This window comes from Urtica dioica, chromosome 8 (assembly GCF_054948205.1).
Source record: "Urtica dioica subsp. dioica isolate 48M chromosome 8, U.dioica_male_clone48M_v1_H2, whole genome shotgun sequence".
Lineage (NCBI taxonomy): Eukaryota > Viridiplantae > Streptophyta > Magnoliopsida > Rosales > Urticaceae > Urtica > Urtica dioica.
This window is the reverse complement of record NC_142763.1, coordinates 7,705,067-7,714,834: the sequence shown is the minus strand read 5'-3', so window position 1 is coordinate 7,714,834 and position 9,768 is coordinate 7,705,067. Positions and strand designations below refer to the sequence as shown.

At 37.1% G+C, this 9,768-nt stretch overlaps 1 pseudogene; it reads right to left on the bottom strand.

Annotated features, from left to right (window-relative positions):
- Nucleotides 1-223: 223 nt before the first annotated feature.
- On the bottom strand, nucleotides 224-2,441 carry LOC149387758 (pentatricopeptide repeat-containing protein At5g50390, chloroplastic pseudogene; annotated as a pseudogene).
- Between the last annotated feature and the right edge of the window lie 7,327 nt (nucleotides 2,442-9,768).

The window sequence follows — 9,768 nt, the reverse complement described above, 5'->3', positions numbered from 1 at the left end:
ACGACTACATGCAAGTCTCAAATCACCTCTCAATAAAAGAATAGATAAAAATTACTCACAACTGAATAATAAGAGTAGGCCAATTTTTATTTATTATTGAGCTATGATTAAATGGACAATCTTAACATTAAAGTTGTGTACTTGAAATAGAAAGACAAGAAAGTCACCAATAATCTCCACAAGAGCAATTCCCATCTTTATGATACTAACTGAACAATAGAAGTAAAATGAAACAAGGTGTAGTATAATTGTTGAAAGAAATTACCAATAATCTCCACAAGAACAATATCCATCTTTGAAATGGTGAAACCTACTAGCGTCCTTGAGAACGATTTCTCTCCCGGCGACCAAAGCGATCAACTTGATCGCGGAGTGGCAATCACCGCTGACCCAATGGCCCTGCGCGATCTGCAGCGGTGTCCCGTCGGAAGTACTGATGATCCCGAACGAGATCGCGAGTTTCTCGCTCTGATGCGACGACCGTTCTTCACGTTCGTCGAGCACAGAGCCTCGCTCGGGGACGTACCCGAGCTCTGTGATCTCGGCCGTCAGTTCCTCGAGTTTCCGGTAGATTTTTTCGGTTTCCGCATGGGTCTTGTCTCCAGACCGAAACACGTGGGCCTGTTTCTTCACCTCTATCCAAGTGCACGCCGGGAAAATCCTCAGACCCTTCCTTTTCAGGGTCCGAATCACGGAAGAAGCTTCCTTTGCCTTTCCTGTGGCCTTGTATATGTTCAAGAGGAGAGGACTAGATAGCCGTAGAGCAATTCCGGCTCCATTCCGTAGATCTTCTCGGCGGCGATTCTCCCGAGCTCCAAATCCCCGTGGACCCGGCAAGCGGTGAGAAGCGCTTCCCACATGTTGATCTTGGGCTCGAACGGGGCTTTCAGTATCATCTCGTGGGCTTCTTCCAACCAGCCTTCTCTCCCGAGCAGCTCGATCATGCACCCGTAGTGCATCGCCAGAGGCTTGACCTTGTGGTCTCTGCTCATCGACTCGAAGATCGCCCAGCCTTGATTGGAGAGGCCCGAGTAGGAACAAGCCGAGAGGACCGCGAGGAACGTGACGACGTCAGGGATAGTCTTCCGGTTGTTCTCCCTCGTCATCCTCTCGAAGAGCTTGATGGCCTCGCTCCCGAGCCCGTGGTTGCCGTACGCGGCGATCATCGCGTTCCACGTGATCACGTTCTTGAGCGGCATTTTGTCGAACACGTTGCGGGCGTCCTCGGCGCTGCCCCACTTTCCGTAGAAGTCGATGAGCGCGGTGTTGACGACGAGGTTGGATCCGTAGCCGTGGCTCACGAGGTCGGCGTGGACTTGCTTGGCATGCGCCAGCGAGGCGAGCCTCGAGCAGATCTTGATGACTATGGAGAACGTGAAATGGTCGGTTTTAACGCCCGAGTCTCTCATCTCGTAATACAAACTCAGGGCTTCCTCGGTGTGTTCGTGGCGCGCGTTCGCTGCGATGATCGAGTTCCAAGCCACCGTTGTCTTCTTCGCCAGCCTGGAGAACACGAGCCGAGCTTCTTTAATGGAGTTGCACTTGCTGTACATGTTGATCAGAGCGCAGGCCACGAAGTCGCGGGCCACCACGTTGGACTTGACCGCGCAGGAGTGAATCTGCCGTCCGATCGTCACGATTCCGAGGCCCGAGCCGGCTCGGATCACGGGGGAGAATGTGTGGGCTCTGATCTCGGAGAATTTCTCGTGGATCACGAGGAACAGACTGATCGCCTCGGCGAAGTGCCTCGAATCCACGAGGCCCAGGATCATCATGTTGGATGAGACCAAGTCCCTCTCGGGCAATTCGTCGAACAGTTTGCGTGCGTCGATCATCATCCCGCACCTCACGTGCATATAAAGAAACTTCTTCCTCATGTGCAAATCCAATTCAAGGCCAGTCCTGGAAACGAATTCAGAGAGATTTTTCACTCCTCTAACGGAGTTCAATCCGATGCAAGCATATACCAGAGAATCGAGAGTACTGGTCCGGATTCCATTACAGCCAGCGATCTCCAAAACCCTGAAAAGCTCGAGTGCTTCTCCGTATCTCTTCCCCGAAACAAGCTTCTCTATTTCATCGCAAATCCCACTCATCGACCTCGTAGCCACGTTCGGCTCCTCGATCGATGCCGTTTTTTTCCTCTCGCCAACGTCCACCGCGAAACGTTTCGCCTCCGGGCGTGGCTGGAGAGAGCACTTTGCGCGGGGAGCCACAGCCTTTGGCGGCGATATCAGAGATCTCCGGCGCTCGAAGGACCGAGTATCGGAGGAAGAAAAACCCAAGACGCAAGAAATTGTGGCTGTTCGAGATCCGAGCGAGATTTCCATGGCTATAGAGATGAGATCGTAGCTTTGGAAACACACGCAGAGAAGAAAGATCAGAGCGAGTTTCGTTCGGAGATTTGCTTCGGAGAGTACGAAGTCTGAGACCAACTCCATCCACCCGATTACACCATTTTCAACTCTTATATATAACAAATTGAAATATTATTTTTATATTCTTTTTACTTTCTCTTTTCCATACTCTTATATTTATTTCATATCTTCCAATTATACCACTTATTCATTATTTAATAATAAAATATTACTCCATAAAATAATTCAAAATACAAATTAACATAAACTAAACTTAATATTTATTAATGTCATCAAACTCTAAATGTCAATGTTGTATTTGAAAATAAATATAAAATATAAAATATGAATAATTTAAGAATAAATATGATATAGTTTTATAAATAAGTGCAAATGTATAAATTATAAATTTTACAAGGGCTAAAAAAATTTTTAGTGTAGTTAATAGTGTTACGCCATATTTGGCGCAACACTAAAATCAATTAAACACCCACGCCATTTTGGCGTGGGATATATGGTATGGTTGGACTCCACCCTGACACCATTCAGTGGGAATGACGTTCGGGTGGAGTTGGTCTGAAGCTTGAAAGAAACGGTTTCTTTCATGAGGAATTGCCATAACACCACCAACTCAATAACAATTTCCAATAATCCACCAAATAATAATTTTGGCCAAATATACCACTTGCCTCTATGTGTAAAACCCTAAATACCCTTAAAAAAATTATTCTTTACATTTTATCATTTAATTCTTTCTCTCTCTCTCTCTCTCTCTCTCTCTCTCTCTCTCTCTCTCTCTAACGTGTGATACATTTCCAAAATCTCATCACTCAAACCCACCCAAAATCAAAATCATTCTTCTTCTTTGAACCACGATAGAAATCCTTGCCCAAACATTTCAGCGAACGAAACTTTTTTTCTTCTCCACGAATCTCTTCTCCTTCTCCACGAATCTCTTCTCCTTGCCCGAATTCTACTTGGTTAGTTTCAGCGAATCTCTTTGCCAAAGACTCTACTTGGTTAGTTTTAATGTTTTTTCTTACCATTTATTTCGTTTTTGTGTATGTTTATTCTGGGTATGTTTAAATTTGGGGCAAAAATAAGGTTTTCGTGATTCTGGGTAATTTTTGAAGTTGTTCAGCGAAGTTCGTAAGTTTCGTCAGATGTCAACAGTTGACATCAATTGTAGACATCTTATGTCAACAGTTGATGTCATATGTTGACATATATTGTTGATGTATAATGTCAACAGTTGACATCGACTGTTGACGTCAACAGTTGACATCTGATGTCAACAATTACTAACTTTGGATTTCTTCTTGATTTGTACAGTGATTGCGGAAATTTATTTATTATTCAAGCACAGTGGTACTTGGATTAAACCTGGTCGGTATCATGAGAAAGGATATTTCGGAATTATGGTGCCGTCTGAAGCGAACTTCGCTAGCTTTGTTCAATATCCTTATGCCATCGAATCCCCTTATGCCATCAATACTCGAGGAAGGGTGTGATTCGGTCCCAACTCATGAATCGGCAATTCGTTCTACATTAGGATTGGATGACTACTTTTTTAATTCTTTGTTCAGACTACTTTTTTTTCTAATTTATTATGCTTTGTTCATACTACTGTTGTTTAAGAGTCTATTTGTTTAATTCATTATGTTTTTTGTTCAAACTACTATTGTTAAAGAGAATCCAAACTACTTGTTGACCTCAACTGTTGACGTTGATGTCAACAATTGACGTCAACTGTTGACATAAATGTCAACATCATCAATATCAACAATTGACGTCAACTGTTGATATCAATATCAACAATTGACATCAATTGTTGATAGCAATGCCAACAGCATCAATGTCAACAATTGACGTCAACTGTTGATACTAATGTCAACAATTGACGTCAACTGTTGATATCAATGTCAACAATTGACGTCAATTGTTGACATCAATGTCAATAAAACAGAGAGCTCGTAAATCACAGATGTCAACAGTTGACGTCAACTGTTGACATTGATGTCAACAATTGACGTCAAAACCATTAAAAACAACTACAAATTGATAATTGATATATTGTTGATATTCATTAAACATGCTATCAAAAGCATACCAAAAGAATAAGATACGAGTAGTACGAGAACAACATTGCTATCAAAAGCATACCAAAAGATTAAGATAAAAGTAGTACGTGAAACACATTGCTATCTATTGTTTACATTGTTTCCTAACTGTCATAAATCTCCATGTCCGATCCAACATGGGTCGCTAACTTCACTGCCCCGTGCCGGTATAAGTCGATCGTGAACTTTTGCCGGTGCATGTACATCTCCTCTTGTTTGACATCTTGCAGAGAGCTCAAAAATCACATATGTCATAGATGTCAACAATTGACGTCAACAATTGACATTGACGTCAACAGTTGACATTGACGTCAATTGTTGACATTGATGTCAACAGTTGATGTCAACAATTAACGTCATCTGTTGACATCAATGTCAACAATTGACATCAACTGTTGACATCAATGTTAACAATTGACGTTAATGTCAACAATTGGCGTCAACAATTGTTGACACCGATGTCAATTGACGTCAACTGTTGACATCAATGTCAACAATTGACGTAAACTGTTGACATCAATGTCATCAATTGACGTCAAAACCATTAAAAAAACAACAGTAGAATTGACTGTCGTACCTGATCGCCAAGCCATTCTTCTTCGGTCCAGAGTTCTTAGTAAAATGTCTTCAATTTGATTTCAACTTCTGTGAAATTTCATCCCTATGACAATTTATCTTCTAGTGGCTTGTACCAACGCCTTTCCTCATCTTTCTTCTTCAACAATCCAAACATCAGCAAACTCTCCATTACAGTGACGTCCTCAATAAATTTCTACCATCACTGCGTACAAATCAAGAAGAAATCCAAAGTTAGTAATTGTTGACATCAGATGTCAACTGTTGACATTATACATCAGCCATATATGTCAACAGATGACATCAACTGTTGACATAAGATGTCAACAATTGATGTCAACTGTTGACATAAGATGTCAACAAATGATGTCAACTGTTGACGTCTGACAAACTTACGACCTTCGCTGAACAACTTCAAAAATTACCCAGAATCACGAAAACCTTATTTTTGCCCCAAATTTAAACATACCTAGAATAAACATACACAAAAACGAAATAAATGTTAAGAAAAAACATTAAAACTAACCAAGTAGAGTATTTGGCAAAGAGATTCGCTGAAACTAACCAAGTAGAATCCGGGCAAGGAGAAGAGATTCGTGGAGAAGGAGAAGAGATTCGTGGAGAAGAAAAAGAGTTTCGTTCGCTGAAATGTTTGGGCAAGGATTTTGATCGTGGTTCAAAGAAGAAGAATGGTTTTGATTTTGGGTGGGTTTGAGTGATGAGATTTTGGAAATGTATCAAACGTTAGGGAGAGAGAGAGAGAGAGAAAGAATTAAATGATAAAATGTAAAGAATAATTTTTTAAGGGTATTTAGGGTTTTACACATAGAGGCAAGTGGTATATTTGGCCAAAATTATTGTTTGGTGAATTATTGGAAATTGTTATTGAGTTGGTGGTAGTTATGGCAATTCCTCTTCTTTCATTGTTAGCTCCACCTATGTTATTTTGACGGTTTGTCTGAAGACTGAACATAAAATACTTTTTAAATCACTGACATAAAATACAAAAAAAAATAATTAAATAAAGTAGTTGGCTGAGTAACCCAAGAAACCACATTTTTAGATAGCGAGATCCTACCTTTGTTAAAATTAATAATAGTTCATTGAAAAATTAGTAGTTCTAGGGAAGGAAAAAAATGTCATTTTCGTTACCGTTCCGAGCTTCTTGATTTACGGAAAATCGACGAGTCGATGGAAAACCGAACGGAAAAAATGTGGAAAAGGGTATTCAATTTGCAGTTTTCAAATGCCACTTTTCATGGAAAAACGACAACCCGATAAAAAACCGAACGGAAAAAATGTGGCAAAATATATTTAAAATATACACATGTAATACATACATATATTTTTAAATTTTTAAACATATATAAATAAAATACATTATGTATATAATCTTTTTTAATAGAAAATTGTATATATATAATATTTTATAAATTTGTGTTATTAATGTATAATATTTTATAAATTTGAGCTATTTTGTATGTAATATTTTTTATATAATATTTTGTATGTAATATTTTCAAATGAAATAGAATCTTCACAAAATTTTTGAAGAATAAAATATGTAATAATATTTTGTTGTAAGACTTGATACATTGTATATAACAAAAAAAAAAACGGCAGTAAAAACGACAAACGACGAAAATCGGCGAAAACGACAAAAACCGAAAACGACGACGTAACGACATATTACCCTTTCGACGGCCGTTGACTCGCCGGAAACGAATTTTCGGGCGAAATTCTTGGAAATTCGTCGGCTTTTAAATCCTTGGTTCTAGGTACATAAATTTAATAAAAAATTCAAAAGTGTCGATACAAATTAAATTTATTATGAATAATTTAAATATAAATATGCAATCAATTTATAACGATTATTTTGTCTAATATTTTTTTTTAAAGAAATACGATTTAAGGAAAGAAATATCTATTCCTTTACACCATAAAAAAAATGAGTTTAGTTTTATTTTGTTGGATGTATCGAGTTCGTTGTGTATATTTTTAAGTGTTGAAACCTAGAATAAAGTCAATATAGCAGCTCAATATTTTATAATTTACTTTTTTTTTTATATAAAAATAAACTCATTTGTTTTGAATATATCTCGATGAAGTCTATGATTAACTTTGAGTTACATGATTAAAAATGAATTTTATTTTTCAATATAAAATAATTTATTTAAAAAAAATAATCATATAAAACTAATTATTTAACAAAATAACAATTGTTTTAAGTTTACATAATAATAAAAAAAATTCTTATCTATTTACCAATTTTTTTATACAGCTATACTACATATAAATTGCATACCTCAATATGTAAATCTATTTACATCTAATATTTGCCTTTTTTATTTCATTTTTTTTATTTGGACTATCTCTAATTTTTAGATAAACCTAACTAGCTAATAATATACCAATAAAAAAATTCAAAATGAATGATTTTTTGTAGGGCTGTACAAAACCGAACCGAAAATCGGATAAAACCGATATCCAAACCGAACCGAAACCGAAATTTGGAGCCTCGTCGGCTAACCGAAATTCGGATTCGGATAACTGATCCGGTTTACAAAATTGGACCGGATATCGGATTTGATTTTGGAAAAATCTGGATATCGGTTATTTAACCGATTTTTTTAATTAAAAATAAATATATGGATAAATTACAAGAATACCCCCTGAATTCAAGGGTCGGTAACGAAGTGCCCCTGAACTCGAAATTTCCACAAAAACTGTCTTGAACTTTTGTTTTGCTGCGGCGTTGCCCCTTCCGTCAAATTTATTCTAACGCTGTTAAAATTTTGGTGACGTGGATATCAAATGTGATTTAAAACATGTTTAATTATCAAGTTACCCTCAGTTATTATTATTATTATTATTATTATTATTATTATTATTATTATTATTATTATCAAGTTACCCAAAGTGATATCAAATTGGCTCCGATTCGTAATTCTCCTCCATTGCTTGTCTTTCTCGATTGTGAGGACTTGGAACCCTTGCTCGAGGACGAAATCGCCGGCCATGACCTGATACTCGCAGACGAGCTGTGCGTCGCCGGAGATCGGGTCGAGATCGAACCAGGCTCGGCTCGGCTCATCTGCTTCTCAACGAACCGGCAGTCTTCGATCAGCGATCGCCACTTCTTCGACACAGACTTACACCTCCGCATGGACTTTATCGGAAGCCTAACCAGAATGTGCTCGCCGATCACTTCGAGAGGAAGCTTCGAGGCCTCGTTTTCTCTGTGGATCTTTCGACCGGTCCGTGGCTGGGCCGGTTTCTTGAAATCTCCGCTGTGTTTCTTCGAGGAAATCTTAAAGGCATAGTCACACCTCTTTGAGGAAACTTTCCTGAATGAACAGAAGAAGTGAAGGTCATGGAATCATTGGCTTGGCAAGTGGAAACTAAATCCGATCGGAGTGAAAGAAAAAATAAATTTACCTGATTATTCTTAAACGACATACAATATTTGCGTTCGATCTCAAGCCTTGGCCGATTTCGAAAGGCCGGTGTGCTCTGAGGGGTTGATCCCAACGGTGTGGCGTCTGAGTTGATGATTCCATTTTGACCCACTAATTCGATCTTCCACGATCATCAATCATCTCATGAGTGAGAATTTTTCAAATTAAGGGTTTCTGTTAAAAAGAAATTGGGGTTTCTTTTTATGGAGAAAAATAGAGAACTCGAAAGAGATTTTTAATCAATAATCTCCCTATTATTCTGGCTCAAATACGAAGGAAAAAAATCTTGAGAATGTAACTGATAATCTATACCAGCGAAATCTAGTCCAAAGAAGATCAAATGAGAAAGAAACCTTGCGATAAATTAGGTCAAATAGAAGAGACATGGTCTGATAATCGCCGGAACCTTAATTAATAATAATAGATAATATCATTATTATTCCATTAAATAATAATAATAATAATAATAATAATAATAATAATAATAATAATAATAATAATAATAATAATAATAATAATAATAATAATAATAATAATAATAACTGAGGATAGAACCGATATCCAAACCGAATCAAAACCGAAATTTGGAGCCGCGTCAGCTAACCGAAATTCGGATTCGGATAACCGATTTGGTTTACAAAACTGGACCGGATATCGGATTTGATTTTGGGAAAATCTGGATATCGGTTATTTAACCGATTTTTTTAATTAAAAATAAATATATATTAAGAAAAAACTTCTCATATATCAACTCCTATTGCTACTACAACTTGATTTGATTATGTGATTTATAAAGGTATAATTTATATTCCATTAATAGGACGGTTAATTTTATCGTATTGTCTTATTATGTATTTGGTTCAAAATATTATTATATTATCATATCATGTATTGTTACTTTGAAGAAGGAAGTAATATTTTGATATATGGTTCAAAAGATTTTTTGGTGTTGTTTGTTTCCATTCCATTGGATATATGATTGTAATTGTAAATACAAACTGAATGTTAAATGTTGAGAGTTGAGTGGGTACCAACCTAGTTGAGATGTGCTCAACCTCTCATATATCATTCCTTTCTTGATCAATATCAATGAAGTATTATTTTTATTCCATTTTTACATTCATGTTTTTACTACCTGATTATTTATCATTTTAAATTTTAATTTTTTTTGTTTGCATCAACAGATAATCATATACAATTAATATGGCAAAACGTAGTTTTGTTTCTTTAGATAGAAATAAACTGGTATAGTTCACA